At 38.3% G+C, this 16,804-nt stretch overlaps 1 protein-coding gene across 3 annotated transcripts in view; it reads left to right on the top strand.

Moving 5' to 3' along the window:
* Nucleotides 1–16,804, top strand: part of NOX4 (NADPH oxidase 4) — a 264,726-nt gene that overhangs the window by 194,688 nt on the left and 53,234 nt on the right. The window lies entirely within an intron of this gene.

Genomic DNA, 16,804 nt, shown 5'->3' on the forward strand with positions numbered 1-16,804 from the left:
ATTCAGAGGAGATGCCCCCACTAAAAGCTACCATAAGCTATGATGGTTTTGGTGGTACGCTACCAACCCAAAGGCACACAGTTCTAATCCACCAGCTGCTCTGTAGGAGAAAGGAGAACATTCTCCTCCTGTGTGATTTACTGACTCTGAAAACCCACTGCAGGGTTAGCCGTGAGTTGGTTCCAGCTCAGCAATGTGTGTGTGTGTGTGTGTGTGTGTGTGTGTGTGTGTGTGTGTGTGTGTGTGTGTAGAGAGAGAGAGCGCGAGCGTGTGCACGCACCAGGAATTGGGGAGGCCTGATTTTCTGTCTCTTGTACTTTGTGTCTGAAATGTTTGGTTCAAAATAGAAACAACAGTGCTTTCTCAACTAGTAATATGTGAGTTATTCCCTAGGTTCTTTTAGCTATATTGTTTTACGTGCTTTTTTTATTAGAAAATTACATTTTTAATAGTATGTGATCAATCTCAATCTGTAACAGAATTGTCACATGACAAACATTCTTCATTGTCTAGTCAGATGTGCTTTAAAGGAATAAAAGGCATTGTTAATATCATCATACACAATTATTAGAGCAGTTAAATATGAGTCAGACTACTTTGCTTAATTTTTCTGTGATTTGGGTGACTTTAATGCACCAAGAGTTGGAAGTGTTTGGAATAGTAGATCTTGGACCAAATAGTAGCCAGAAAGTACAGTCATGGTGACAGAAGAAATGACCAGAGTTTGAATGATCAAATTTTGTACATTCAATTAATTATTCATAGAAAATACCTTTTCCCCCCCAAAAAAACCAAAAGGAAACTTCACACATGGACCTCATCTAATAGACTATATAGTGATCAGATTGACTATATCTGCAGAAAGAATCATTGGAGAAACTCAATATCAGGAGTCAAAATCAGGCCAGTTTCTGACTGTGGAACAGACCACCAGCTGCTTATGTGCAAGTTCACATTAAAGCTGATGCAAAGTAACCACAAGAACCAAAATACAACCTGGAGTCTTTAACACCTGGGTTTAAAAATCATCTCAAGAACAAATTTGAGGCTTTGAACACCAGTGATAGAAGACCAGAGTAGCTGTGGGATGAAATCAAGGATTTCATTTGTGAAGAGAGTGGAAGGTCATTACAAGACAGAGGAGAAATAAAATGGATGTCAAAAGAGACAGAAAATTGCATTACAGTGTCAAAAAATCAAAACAAAGGGAAGAGATAGTGAAGTAAAAAAACTAAATAGAAAATTTCAAAGGATAACTTGAGAAGACAAAGCTAAATGGTATAACAAAATGTGCAAAGAGCTGGAGTCAGAGAATAAAAAGGCAATAATGTGCTTAGAATTTTGCAATCTGATAGATTTATTTTTTTTAATCTAACCTTCATTTGCAATACTGTAAATTCTATTGGCAAAACCTTGAATGATCAGGAAGCATCAAAATAAGATGTGGGGAATACACAGAGTCACTACCAAAAAGAATTAGTCTACAATGAAAAAATTTAGAAAGTACCATATTTCATCCTGCTAAGATTAATAGCAGACTGTTTATGAGAAGTCTCAGGTCAACATAGTACAGGATGCTTAAACAACTTATGTGTCCATAATTTCTAATATGAACAGCTCCATCTGTGATTCATTTTCTAAATTCCTTTATGGGCCTTGGGTTCAGATTCACTAGAAGGTCTTACAGAGACTCTAATCCATCAGGATAATGGCTCACATGACCCAAGGTTGCTGGCTGGTTTGCCAGGATCCTGTAGACTTGTCACTTGTGGCACAGCTAGATGGTGACTGTTTGTGATGCAGGCTGGTCTGGTCGTATAAAGACTGGTGAGAAGCTAGAAGCTACATCCCAGGTAAGCGAGCTTTTCTAAAGAAAAAAAAACATGTGGTGCTGAGGTCGCATGAGCCTATATAAACCCCTGGTATGGTGGTTCTTGAATCCCAGCCTAATCCTCTCTCCTTAATACAATAACTATTTCAGCACAAAATAAACAGTTAATCATTGGCTAGAAAAGACATCTGAATTGTAAATCTTAGGTACCCAGACATGAACAAGAGCCATCTTAATAAAAGAAAAGGTTCAAACTGTGTTGAAGGCTTTAACAAAAAATAAGACCCCAGAAATTGATGGGATACCAGTTGATATGTTTCAGCTAACAGTTGCAACCCTGATGTGCTCACTAGTCTATGCCAGTAAATTTGGAGGACAGCTACCTGGCCAACTGTCTGGAAGAGATACATATTTTTCCCATTTCCAGGATTATGGATCCAACAGAATATGTAAATTATTTAATAATATCATTGCTATCATGTAAAAGCAAAATATTGCTGAAGATCCTTAAAAAAGAGCTAGCAGGGAACTTCCAGGAGTTTAAGCAGGATTTAGAAAATGCTGTGACACAAGGGACATCATACTGTTGTCAGATTGGTCCTATCTGAAAGCAAAGAATACCAGAATAAGGTGTATCTGTGTTTTATTAACTATACAAAGGCATTTCAGTGTATGGATCATGACAAACTATGATTTCACTGAGAAGAATGGAAATCCCAGAACACTTCAATGTGCTTATACAAAATCTATACTTAAACAAAGAAGCTGTAGTCCAAGCAGAGAAAGGAAACACTGCATGGTTTAAAATCAGAAAGGTTGTGTGTTAGAATATAACCTTTTCCCGTACCTATTCAACTTTCATAATTAGCAAATAATTCATGAAGCTAGTCTGTGGCATCAAACTTGGAGAAAGACTCGTCAACAACCTGTGTTGTGTAGATGGCATAACCTTCTTTACTGAATGTGAGGAGGACTAGACATGCTTTCAGCAGAGGATAAGAGATTACAGCTTTTAACGTGTGTTACACCTCACCAAGAAAATTAAAGGCCTCATCACAAGGCCAGTAGCCAACATCATGATAGATGGAGAAAGGATTGAAATTGTGAATTATTTCATTTTGCTTACAGTCATTCTCAGTGCCAGCAGTCCTGAAGCCAAGACTAAAGTTTGCCTGGTTTATGCCATGGTCTTTCATTCTCTAGCCATCAGAGATGAGAGCTGGATAGGGAATAAGGATGACAGAAGAATTGATTCCTTTGAGTTGTGATGTTGGAGAAGAGTACTGAATATCTCATTTACTGCAAAAGAACAAATATATCTTGAAGAAGGTGTAGCAAGAGTGCTTTCTGGAGGCAAAGATGGAGAAGCTTTGTTTCCCATGCTTTTTGCATCTTGTGAGGAGAGACTATTCTTTGGAAAGGAACATCATGCTAGAAGAGGTGGAGGGTCACAGGAAGAAAATTGCCTGATGAGATAGATTGATACAGAGAGTGTAGGAGTGGGCTAGTGTATGCCAGCGATGGTGAGGATGACACAAGATAGGACAAGGTTCAGGTTTGTTCATAAGTTTACTGTGAGTCAAACTCAACTCGACAGCACCTAACAATAACAGCTTCCTTTTCATTTGTGTTAGAGAGGAGCAATATGAATACCTGTCATTCTAAGAAGGGAGTTCTGGCAAACTAGTGGGTGAAAAGTTGCACCAGTTCCAGTTCACCAGCTGCTTCTCAGTAGAAAACTGGACAGTCTTCTCCTGTTATGTGTACCGTTTTTAAAACTCACTAGAAGGTGAGCTATGAATCAGTCCAATCTCAACAGAACACAACAGCAGCAGCAACAATCATTCTGAGATGTCACTGTAAAATGAAATAATAAACATAGAATATTTTAAACTATACTTAGCTCATAGTAAATATTGAATTTTAACTTCTCATATTATTTATTAGTATTCACTTAAAATTAGATATAGAATTAACACATTGCAAGTTTCTGGATGTCTTAGGAAACATTATTTATATGCCAGGATATTTTTGTCAGCATGACCCTATTTATATTAATGGAAGTACTGTTTATTAAATACTTCTAACTTATTCCCAAAAGAAGCTCTGGTGGTATAGTTTCTAGAACGTTGCATTTGGTAACCAAAAGAAAGCATGTCTCTGGAGGTTCAAGCCCGCCTCTGGATCTACAGGGGGAAAAAAATGGTCAGTTTTCTCTTATTAAGATTTACAGCCTTCAAAATTGAATGGAGACTCATTATGAGTTAAAATCAACTGAGTGTCAGTTGAGTTTGAGCTTACTGCTAAATGTAGTAAGTTATGCTTTTAAGTTGTGCTGTAAGTTTAGCAATGTCCTCTTTAACTGATAATCATCATGTTGTTGTTGTTGTTATGTGCCGTCGAGTCATTTCCGACTCATAGCGACCCTATGCACAACAGCCCTAAACCCTGCTCTATCCTGCGCCAACCACACCGCCTCCGACACACCCATCCCGATTACCCCAGTCACCGAATCAATCCATCTCATAGAGGGTCTTCCCCTCCTGCACTGTCCCTCCACCCTTGCAAGCATGATGTCCCTCTCCAAGGACCCTTCCCTCCTGGCAACATGTCCAAAGTATGTCAGACGAAGCCCCAGAATCCTTGCCTCCAAGGAGTAGAGGAGTAGCTTGGTTTAATCCTTTCCAAGATGAATCTGTTTGTTTTCCTGGCAGTCCATGGTACATTCAGTACCCTTCTCCAGCACCACAGCTCAAAAGCATCCACTCTCTTTCTGTCCTCCCTAGTCATTGTCCAACTCTCTGATGCATAACAAGCGATTGCAAATACCATGGCCTGTGTCAGGCGCACCTTAGTCTCCAGAGAGACACTGTTGCTCCTGAGTACCTTTGAGAGGTCCCTAACAGCAGACTTTCCCATCGCGATACACTTTTTGATTTTCTGACTGCTGGTACCAAGAGTGTTGACTGTGGAGCCGAGCAAACTGAAGCTGTGAACACTCTCAATCTCTTCATCATCCATCCTGACGCTGCATTGTTTAATATAGACTAATTAATGGGATGGTTGTAACTTGGACTTTTGGCTTAGACTCTAGTTAGTATAATAATATTCCTGTCAAGGATTAAACTGTGTTCTTCACAAATAAGTGTAACTTTGGCTGAGCAACAAATCTCAGTGGTTTAGTAGTTATGTAATTATATAATTTGACAGTTATTTAAATAAATAGATAATCACTCACATAATGTGATCAGTCAGTCAGTTACAAGGGGATCGGGTAAGTTGCAACACCCACACTTAGGCCACAGCCCTCATCACATGTGAGGGGAGTTTCCCTAGGATGTGTCCTGAAGTACCTTTTATCATACAGGAGATAAAAGAAAGGAAAAATTGGTCAATATGATAGGATGTGATTACCACCAAGAAAAAAGAACTAGGAGCAGAGCATGTCCTTAACCCAGCTTCCCTCTACTGAGACTCCTCAACTTAGAAACAAAATGATAAAGTTTGTTGTTCTGTGTATTTGTACCATACTTTAAAAGGAGAGAGAAAAGAGTGGATAAGAAAGGAAATGACTAACGCCAAATAAGAAGAGCCAGGAGCAGAGCACATCTTTTGGACTCCAGTTGACTGTGCTAAGAAGTCCAGGGAAAAATTGATTCCAGAAACTTGGGAATGTGCAAGGAATTCCAAGCTCACAGATGTTGAAATGAGGAAAGAACATTTCTCCAGAATAGACAAAGAATGTTTTCTCCTAGAACCAGAGTCCTGAATTCGTATGCCTAGCATTCTAAACTGTTAGGTAATTTATGTTTATTAAAGCCATCTTCTTGTGCTATTTCTGTTACTGCAGCATTAAATAAATAAGGCAGTATTTGGTACTGATAGTGAACACAGAAACTACCTAGAACATGGAAGTGGCTTTTAGAATTTGGTAATGAGTAGAGCTAGTCAGGCTTTAAGGTGCTTAATAGCAAACAAGGATAGCAAAAGCCTCAGTTGCCTTGAAGATCTATTGGTGGAATTATGGACATCAAAGGAAATGACTGTAAGCTCTCAGAAGGAAGTGAGTAAAATTGTAACACGAGATGGTATAGACAAAAACCAGTGGCATTCAAACAAGTATACTGATATGAGCCAGGTTGGGGGTCAAATACTGAACGAGATAGCTGAACAACTTCAGGCCAACAATTACTGATGTTGCAGCATATCTTCAGGTACTTATCAGGAGGACTCAAAAGCTTTGTAATACTTGTCAGAATAGGCAGAAGCAAGGCTGGCCCAAGAGGTCTAAGATGCCAACAGCCCGTAGAGATTTGGTTACCAGTTAGTTAGACTAGAAGAATGGGTCTGCCTAAAGCTAAAGGAGCAGAGTTGATGGTGAGTGAGCCAGAGTGGGACCCAGGAACAGGGAGCATCACATAGTACCCAGAGAGCATGGCCAACATCTAGAGTCCAGACAACAGGGCCATAGCCAGAGTGATCTCAGAGATTAAATAATTATTTTTAAGCTTTGACACCCACAGTGAATTGTTCTGCTGGGTTTTTATTTGCTAGGTGTCTGTTTTCCTTTTTTTTCCAATTTCTACCATGTGTTTTTAAAATGCATACTTTATGGCTACCATTGTACTACCATTGTACCGTTATACTTTGGAAACAGATAGCTTGCATTTTTAATTTAAAATAGAAGAATTTTACTTCAATTTTTGCAACTTACAGTTCATGTAAGAACAAATCATTTGGGATGCTAGGCTCTATGAAGAAATTTTGACATCAAGATTGGAAGAATCATCAGCAGCCTTCATCTTGCAGATAACACAGTCTTGCTCTCTAAAACTGAGGAGGACTTGAAGTATTTACTGCTGAAGAACAAGGTCTGCAGTCATCAATATAGATTGCATCTCAACATCAAGAAAACAAAGATTTGCACCACTGGGCCAATTGTCAGTATCTTGATAGAGAAGACATTGATGATGTTAACAATTTTATCTTACTTGGGTCCACAATCAATACTCTTGACACCAGCAGTCAGAAAATAAAGATGAGTTACTTTGGGAAAGTCTGCTGTCAAGGACCTCTCCAGAGTGCTAAGAAGCAATGGTGTCAGTCTAGAGACTAAGGTATGTCTGTTCCAGGACATGGTCTTCACAATTACTTGGTATGCATCTGGGAGCTGGGCAATGAATATGGATTACAGAAGAAGAATTGAGGCCTTTGAATTATGGTGCTTGAGAATAGTATAGAATACAGCGTGGACTGATAAGAAAACAAACGTGTCTAATCTGGAGAGTGTGAAAACAGGTTGTTCCTTGGAGGCAATGATTATGAAGATCTGTCTCACACACTTTGGGCATGACCAGTCCTTGGAAAAGGACATCATGCTTGGAAGGCCCTGGATGAGATGGAATGCCAGTGACTGTGGCAATGGAGCAGTTAGAGACATTTGGAGCAATGTTAGAGACATTGAGATTGGCTCAAGATATGGCAAGGTTCAGAGCTATTGTTCTTAGGGTCACTATGAGTCATAGTTGACAACACTAAGGGAATAAAATTATTTTGCATGTGATGAGGATGTGAGTTTTGGGGACCAAAATTTAGAGTGTTATAGTTTGAATTTTGTTCCCCCTAAATTTTTGTCACCTTAGCTTGACCATGATTTCCAATTGTTTGTGATTTGTATAATGATTTAATCTAGTAGTTATATAATGAGGTAATATGTCCCCTCCCCATAATGTTATCTTATGTGATAAGTTAATCAATTGTAAGGGGATTAGGAGGAATAGAAGCATCCTTATTTATCTTATAGATATGAATGGACAGAGAAGACAGTAGATAAGAAAAGATGTGACTACCATAAGAACAAAAGAAGCAAGCAAACAAAAACACCACACCAGGAGTAGAAATACTCTTGGAGCCAAAGTCTCTGTTCTGAGTACCTTTTGACTGAGGGCACGCCAGGCCACATAGAGATCTCCAAGAAATATTAGGCTCACAGATGCTGAAAGAAAACTGTGATTTGCCTCTAAAGCCAATATAACCAGTCTTGTTATTTTGAATATCTAAACCATGACTGAGTAAGTTTCCATTAAAGCCTTTCATTTGTCAGATTTCTGATGTAGCATAATTAGATAACTAAGATGTTGTTGTTCTTGTTATGTGCCCTTGAGTTGACATAGTTTCCCTATGAATAAAGGATCTGAATTTTGCTCTATCCTGTGCCATCCTCATTATCTCTGATATATTTGAGTCGATTGTTAGTTACGAAGTCACTATAACTCGTTGATGATTTTCTCTCTTTCACTGACCTTCCATCTGATGTCTTTTCTCAAGGACTGGCCCTAACAACATGGTCAAAGTATGTGAGATGAACTTTCACCCTGGTTTCCCTTTCTGCAAGACGTAATTTTTGTTCTTTTGGCAGCCCATGAGATATTTGGTGCTCTTCTCCAACACTATAGCTTAAAGTCATTGTTTCCTATGCCATCTTTACTCACTGTCTAGCTTTCAGATGTGTAACAACTAGTTGAGAATACCATGGCTTGAATCAGATGCATTACTCTTTAAACTGATATCATTGCTCCTTAACACCTTAGAGAGGTTCTTGACAACACAGCTACCCAATGTAAGGCATCTTTTATTATTATCATTTTTTTAAATTTTTATTTTATATTGATTTGCCAAAGTAATACATCTTTTGGTTTTTTGACTGTTGTGGTCTTGATGCTGATATGCGATCCACTTTGAAGCCTGGCTGTAGTCGTTGTTATTCCGCAGCAGGTTCTTTCAAGTTCTCATCCCTCTCAGCAAGCAGGTGTGCGTAATTTACATAACTGAGGTTGTTCGGGAGTCTTCCTCCAATCCTGTGTCACATTCTTTTTTCATATAGTCCAGCATTTCAAGATAACTAAGATAGTCTTTATGATTTTGTTTTTGTTGTTGTTATATGTCAAGAAGGAATCAACTCACAGCTGACACTCTAGCAGGTGTTCAGAGGCTGTAAATCATACAGGATGTGATTTCCCATAGTTCCCAGGGAACAGATGGTGAATTCAAACTGCATGCCTTTGGCTTGGCAGCACAACTCCTTACCATTAGGCCACCAGAGTTTATCAAGATATTTTAAAAACAAAAACAAAAACAAAAAATAACAACTGCTGTCCAGTCAATTCTGATTCATGATGACTCTCTATTGCTCTTTGAGGGTGTAAGGGTGTAAATAGTTAGAAAAGGAAATTGTTCATCATCTTAGGCAGATTTGCTCATGGATTCACATAGCCTTTCAGTTGGTAGTGCAGCAGGTAACTGACTTCATCAAGGGTAGTATAACAAATAAAGTGCAATAAAGAAAAGTGTGAACGTGTGTCTTTTATTTAGGAGAAATATTCATGAAGGAAAAAAGTGTTCCATTTCAGTTGTGTGTGCCTGTGTGTGTGTTTTAAGAGGGAACCTTCCCAGCCAAAAATAGAAAAACACCGATGTTACCCGTAACAGAGCTGCCAAATAGTGTTCTAAAAATCTTCATTAATCATATTCTCACATTCATGAACTTGTATTTGACCCATTGCTGAAGCCAGGAACATTTATCCTCATCAGAATTTAATTGTAGAGATTGCATCATGAAAATCTTAGGGCATAAATACGACAGTTGTCAGCAGGATTGGCGGGAATGAGGAAGAAAAGAAACTTTAATACCATTCATATTGTTGATTCATGGATTAAGGAATAAAGGAACTTTTGTTGCTCATCCCTTAGATGGTGGTGTTGTGATTAACTTTTTATGAATTTTATAATATATTTAGCCTGAAAGATTGTTACAGTATTCCTTATCCTTAAAAATAAACTTTGGATATGTAAAATGATTGAGGACATTTGATATCATTTTACTCACTAATGATTTGCAACTCTTTTTGTCAATTTTACTAGCAAAACATGACCCAATGACTCTGGAAGGTTTAATAACAACACGTATACAATTAGAACTGTTGAGAGAGGAATATAATTTCTGACAAAAATCAGAGATTCTTCTGTTTACCCTTATTTGACTACAAAGAACTACTTGGTTGATTATTAAAAGAATAAAAACAAGGTTAACCTAATGTATTTTCGAATGGGCTGTTTAAAAATGACTTAATATGGTGATATTATTGAGCAATATCCTGGAACAGCAAAGCCTCATATGAATTTCTCAGGTTGTCCAGCCTGTCTTTATTTCTCTTCCTCAAATTTGTTTTAAAATATTTCTAGGGATCCTTTTCTACAAGTCCATAGTAAATGTTGTTTCGTCTTCGCTTCTGGAATCTGTTTATCACCTGGTACAAGTTAGTGTCATTCATAGTTAAATTTTGAAATATTATTGCTTACAGGACTCTTCTTAATTCTGAGAATTATGCTATGTGCTTTTATTCTGATCACTTAAATTAAATCCTCTGATGCTTACTTCACAGTGCTTCTCCCACTGACTATAACCCCCAGCAGGTTGTAAGTAAAGGACATAGCAATGAATGTGTGTGAAAATGGCACAGACCCAGATCAAGGAATGTTTGTATGTGTACAGACACGTTGTACATGGGATTACTAGGAGTCCACATAGATTCAATGACATGTAACACACCTTGAAAGAACTTTGAAAGAACTTTCAAACAGTAGGTAGAAACTAATCTTAAATTTATCAATCTGTAGTGGATACAGTAGAGACTTCTGGTGGCTAAGTGAGTAAGGAATTGCGCTGATAACTCAAAGGCAGGTGGTTTGAATCCACAGGAGAAAGCTGGATAGTCTTCTCCCATGCAATTTAATGCAATGAAACCAACCCAGTGGACTAATAGCTATGAATTGGTGCCAGTTTGAGGGCTCATAACTACAGAAATGGGTTGTAGTTTTTTTTGTTGTGTTGTTATGTACTATTAAGTTGGAATGACCCATAGCTAAATGTGCAACAGGTTTTCAGTTCAGTTAATTGCACATAAGGGCATTGCCCATCCTCCTGTGGAGCAGCTGGTGCATTCGAACCACATGTCTAGGTTGTAGTACAGTTTTTTTACCACTAGGCCATCACAGGAATGAGTAGAATAATTTTAACTATAAGGATATTTTGTGAAAATGCCTCACCAAAGATTCCTTATTCGAACTCTTAGCCATAAACATTAATCAAGGTGGTTTTTCATTTTTTAAAATGAGATAGTCGTTGTTGTTATTGTTGTGATTGTTGTTGTTGTATGCCCTCTTACTATGCTGAGCCAGTCTCACTCACACACCTGCCCTCATTACCCCAGGTAATATTTCAATCTATCTCATCTAGGATCATCCTCTCCTACGCAGTCCCTGCACCTTCTCAACCATGATGTCCTTCTCCAAGGACTGGTCCCTCCTGTCCATGTGCTCAAAATATGGTAGACAGAACTTTCAAATTCTTACCTCCAAGGAGCAACTTGATTTCACCCTCTACAGGACAGATATGTTTGTTCTCTTGGCAGTCCATAGTATGTTCAATACCCTAGCACCACACCTCAAAGACAGTGATTCTCTTTCTATCATCCTTATTCATGGTCCATCTCTCTGATACATAGTTAATTGTGAAGACCATGGCTGATATCATACACACCTTGGTTTCTAGACTGACATTGTTGCACTCAGTATTTTGGAGATGTCCTTGACAGCAGACTTTCCCAGTGCACTTAATATTATGATTACCTGGTACCAAGAATGTTGACAGCGGAGCCAATCAAACCAAAGCTGTTAACAGTCTCAGTCTCTTCTCTGTATGTCATGGTGCTGCCAGTTGGCCCAGTGGTGAGAATCTTAGTTTTCTTGATGTTGAGCTTCAATTTATATTAAAGGCTGCAGTCCTTGACTTTCTGCAGCAAATGCCTCAGGCCCTCCTCAGTTTCAGCAAGCAAGGTTGTGTCATCTGCATAGTGCAGGTTGTTGATGAGTCTTCCTCTAATCCTGATGCCATATTCCTCCTTATGAAGTCCAGCCTCCCAACTGATCTGTTCCACATATAGATTGAAAAGCACATCTTTTCTGATTTTGAACCATGCAATGTGTTATCTTGATCTGTTTTGATTACTGCTTTCTGGTCCAATATAGGTTTTTCATAAGTACAATTACGTGCTCTATGATTCCCATTCTTCTCAAGTTAGCCACAATTTGTTGTGATCCACACAATCTAATGCTTTTACATATTCATTGAAACACAGATAAGCATTCTTCTGGTACTCTCTGCTTTCAGCTAAGATCCATATAACATTGACTATGTCCCTAGTGCCACAGGCTCTTCTAAATCCTGCTTGCACATCTGGTAATTCTTAGTTGATTTACTGTTCTAGTCATTTGTGGATAATCTTGCTATCATGTGAGATTAGTGATACTGATGGATAATTTCACTCTGTCAGATAACCTTTTTTTTTGAATGGGAATAAATATGGATCTCTTCCAGTTAGTTTGCCAGGTAGTCATCCTCCAGGTTTCTTGGCACAACCTAGTGTTCACTCCAGGGCTACATGTGTTTGTTGAAATAAGTCCATTGGTAGTCCATAAATTCTTGGGGCCTTATATTTTGCCAATTCCTTCAGAGCAGCTTGAACTTACTCTTTCATCACCTTTGCCTCTTGATCATATGCTGTTTCATATAAAAAATATGTTACATTTTTTCTGTGTTACTCAAATCTTTTTAGATAGTGACTCTGTGTACTCCTTTTATTATCTATTGATGTTTCTTGTATCATTCAACATTCTTCACATAGCATCCTTAAATGTTGCAGCTCGAGGCTTGATTTTGTTCTTAGGTTCCTTCAGCTTCAGAAATGCAGGGCCAGTTCATCCCTTTTTTAAATTTCTGACTCTAAAATCTGATGTCAACATTGAGGTGACAGTGGATAAGGGCTACAAAGAATTCACTGAAATTTTAACTATTGCATCTTAATGAGATTTGAATAAGGACTAATCATGAGAAGGGTAGTATGAGGTAATATTCATCTTAATATTAATTAGAAGTTCTTAAGACTTTGCTAGTAATGTTTCCTTAAAATTGTTTAAAGTTAAGGACCTCAAGCAATGAGGACCTCTGCTCTCACTACAAAAAGTCCTTATTCAAATCTCAGTAAGGTGCAACATTTAAAACTTCAGTGCATTCTTTTTCTCATTTACTCATTGTCACTTCAGTGTTTCTAGAAATGCGAATTCTTAGATTTTAAACCATATCTGCAGAATAAAAGTGTATGGGATTAGACCCACCTTTGTCCTCACACAAGAGCCCATTGCAGCAGTCACTGTGTCATTCCACCTAGCTGAGGGTCCTCCTCTCCTCACCAATCCTCTACCCTTCCTAGCTTCATGTCCTTCTCCAAGGAATAGCTCCTCCTTGCATTATGCCCAGAGTTTATGAGGTCATCATTCTTGCCTTCAAAAAACACTCCAGATGCACCTTCTCTAAGACATATCTGCTTTTTGGGCCATCTGTGGGATGTTCAGTGCTCTTCTCTAGTACCACAGCTCCAAGGAACCAATTCTTCTTCTATCATCTTTATTCATTGTCCAGTGCTTGCATAGCAAGTGATGGAGAAGCCCATGGCCTGAAGTAGGTTCACCTTAGTCTTTAAATTGATATGTTTTCCAAATTATTGAGGAGTAGTGATGTCAGTTTGAAGACTAAGGTATTCTGGGTCCAAGCCATGATCCTTTCACTCCCTTACTATGCATCTGAGAGCTGGACTGTGATTAAGGATGAGAGTAGAATAATTAGTGCCTTTAAGCTGTGGTTTTAGAGAAGAGTTCTGAATATCCCATGGACTACCAAAAAAACAAATAGATAGATATATCTTAATAAAGGGACAACCAGAAGGCTCTTTCAACTATTACCTGAATCAGACACACCTTGGTCCTCAAATTGCCATCATTATTCCTCAATAATTTGGAGAAGTCCCTAATAGCAGATTTTTCCAGTGCAGTGTCTCCTTATTTCTTGACTGCTGATACAAAGGGTGTTAACTGTGCATCCAAGCAAAAAGAAGCTGTTGACAATGATGTTACCCATTAGTCTAGTGGTAAGAATCTTTGTTTTCTTGATATTGCGATGCAGTCCATATTGAAGGCTCCATTCTTCGATCATTAAACACCAATGATCAAAGACTGGATGATTTATGGGCTAATATAAAAAATATCATCCATGAATAAAGCAAAAGGTCATTACAAAAACAAAGGAGAAAGAAAAAATAGAAATGGATCTCAGAAGAGACTGAAAATTGCACTGAAGTGTCGAGAAGCCAAAACTAAAGGGAAACATGCCAAAGTAAAAGAGCTGAACAGAAAATTTCAAAGGGCAGCTTGGGAAGACAAAACAAAGTATTATAATGAAATGTCCAGAGAACCAGAATTTGAAAATAAAAAGGGAAGCATTAACTTCATTTCTAAAGCTGAGACAACTGAAAAACTTAAGCCTCTTGTCACAATATTGAAAGATGTTATAGGCAGTATATTGAATGACCCAGAAAGCATCCAAAGAAGATGGAGGGAATACACAGAGTTAGTACCAGAAAAAAACTGTTTAACACTGAAAAATTTCAGTAAGTGCCATATGAACAGAAGCCAGTGGTAATGAAGGAGGAAGTAGAAGCTGCATTGAAGACATTGGCAAAAAGTGAGACCCAGGAGTTGATAGCATATCAATTGACTGTTTCAATTAATAGATACAGCCTTGGATGCGCTCACCAGTCAATGCCTGGAAATTTGGAGGATGGCTTGCTGGCCAATGCGTTGGGAGAGATCGATATTTGTACCCATACCTAAGAAAGGTGATTCAACTGAATGTGGAAACTGTTGAACAATATAAGTAATATCACATACAGACAGCAAAATACTGCTGAAGATCATTAAAATACTGCTAGAATAGTAGATAGGGAACTACCAAAAGTGCAAGCATGACTGAGAATTGGTTGTGGCACTGGGGATGTCATTGCTGATGTCAATTTGTGCTTTATTGACTATGCAAAGACATTTGACTGTGTGGATCACAACTAGTTGTGGCTTATGTTGAGGAGAATGTGAGTCCCAGAGCACTTAATTGTGCTCTGTGAAACCTATACCTGGACCTGGAAGCTGTTATGTGAACAGTACAGAAGAACACTGCATGGTTCAAAATTAAGAACAGAGTGTGTCTATGTTATATTCTCTCTATATAATTCTTTAATCTGTATGCTGAGCAACTTATTCAAAAAGATGGACTCTTACAAAAAGTGTGACATCAGGATTGAAGGGAGACTCATCAATAACCATTGTTATACAGATGACACAACCTTGCTTGCTGAAAGTGAGGAAGACTTGAAGCACTTGTTGCAGGAGATCAAGGAATGCAGCCTTTGGTATGGATTTCAGTTTTAGACCACTCTATTCCCAGAAAAGTATATGAGTAAAAACAAGAAGAAGAAAAAGAAGGTAAAAACAGTCTGATATTATTTTCAAAATGTTTTCAATCTGGTTCTAATGGTTTTAAGCTTAAGCTTGCATTAGATTCAACCTGTACTTGTTGCTAGGTCCATCAAGTTGAGTCCAACTCATAGTAATCCCATGAACAGCAGATCTGAACTCTGTCCTAACCTGTCCCATCCCCATAGTCTCTGACATACTTCAGCCCCTTACTGTAGTCACTGTCGATCCATCTGGTTGAAGATTTGCCGTCCCTCAACCTTTCCAAGCATGATGTCCCTTTCTATGGAACAGATTCTCTTAGCAACATACCCAAAGTATGTGAGGCAAAGCCTTATCATCTTTGCATCTGAAAAATACTCTGGCTTCACCTTCTTCAAGGCATATCTGTTTATTTTTTTAGCAGGCCATGAAATTTTCAGTACTTTCTTCAACACAACAGCTTAAAAACACCATTTTTTTAATTTTTTTTTTTTTTTGTCGTCCTTATTCACTGTCCAACTCTCAGATACACAGTAAGTGACTAAAAAGAACATGGCCTGGATTGGGCACACCTTAATCCTCAAACTGACACCACTGCTCATCAAAATTTGGAAAGATCCCTGACTACAGACTTCACAAAGGCAATAAATCTCCTGATCTCCTGAATATTGGTACCAAAGCATATAGGTTGTGGATCCAAGTTGAAGTCATTGAGAATTTGAATCTTTTCCCCATTTATCTTGATGTTGCCTATTCGTCTGGTGGTGACAATTTTTGTTTTCTTGACGTTGAGATCCAATCCGTATTGAAATATGCAGTGCTTAACCTTCTTCATCATATGCTTCAAGATCTCCTCACTTTTGGTACCTAGCATCACCCAATGGAATGATTTATTAACATGAAATAGTGAACCTCAATGATTTCATCTTACTTGGATCCGCAATCAACACTCTTGGTGTCAGCAGTCAGATGATTAAGTGATGAAGAGATGCATTGCATTGGGCAAGTTTGCTGTCAAGGACTTTCCAAAATACTGAAGAGTAATAATGTCAATTTGAAGAGTAAGGTGCACATAACTCAGGCCATTGTCTTTTCACTCACTTGTAATGCATCTGAGAGCTAGACGGTGATTAAGAATTGATGCCTTTGAGATGTGGTATTGGAGAAGAGTACTGAATATCCCATGTACTCTCAGGAGAATGAACAGATTTGTTTTCAAGAAAGTATAGCCAGAGTACTCCTTCGAACCAAGGATGGGGAAGTTTCATCTTTCATATCTTGGACATGTCTCTATGAGAGTCTACTCTTTGTAAATGGATATCATACTTAGAAAGGTAGAGGGCTATGGAAAGAGAGGAAGACCCCTGGTGAGATGGATTGGTACAATGACTGCAGCAATGGGCTAAAGCGTATCAGAGATAATGAGGATGGCACAGGATAGAACAGGGTTCATGTCTGTTGTTCATAGGGTTATTATGAGTATTTCATGAAACAACATATGAGCAAGAGCCTATGGTGATGAAAGAAGTAGTTCAGGCTGCTTTGAAGGAAATGGCAAAAAATAAGGCTCCA

Source organism: Elephantulus edwardii, unplaced genomic scaffold (genome assembly GCF_000299155.1).
Source record: "Elephantulus edwardii isolate Elephantulus edwardi_28Jun2011 unplaced genomic scaffold, EleEdw1.0 scaffold00163, whole genome shotgun sequence".
Classification (NCBI taxonomy): domain Eukaryota; kingdom Metazoa; phylum Chordata; class Mammalia; order Macroscelidea; family Macroscelididae; genus Elephantulus; species Elephantulus edwardii.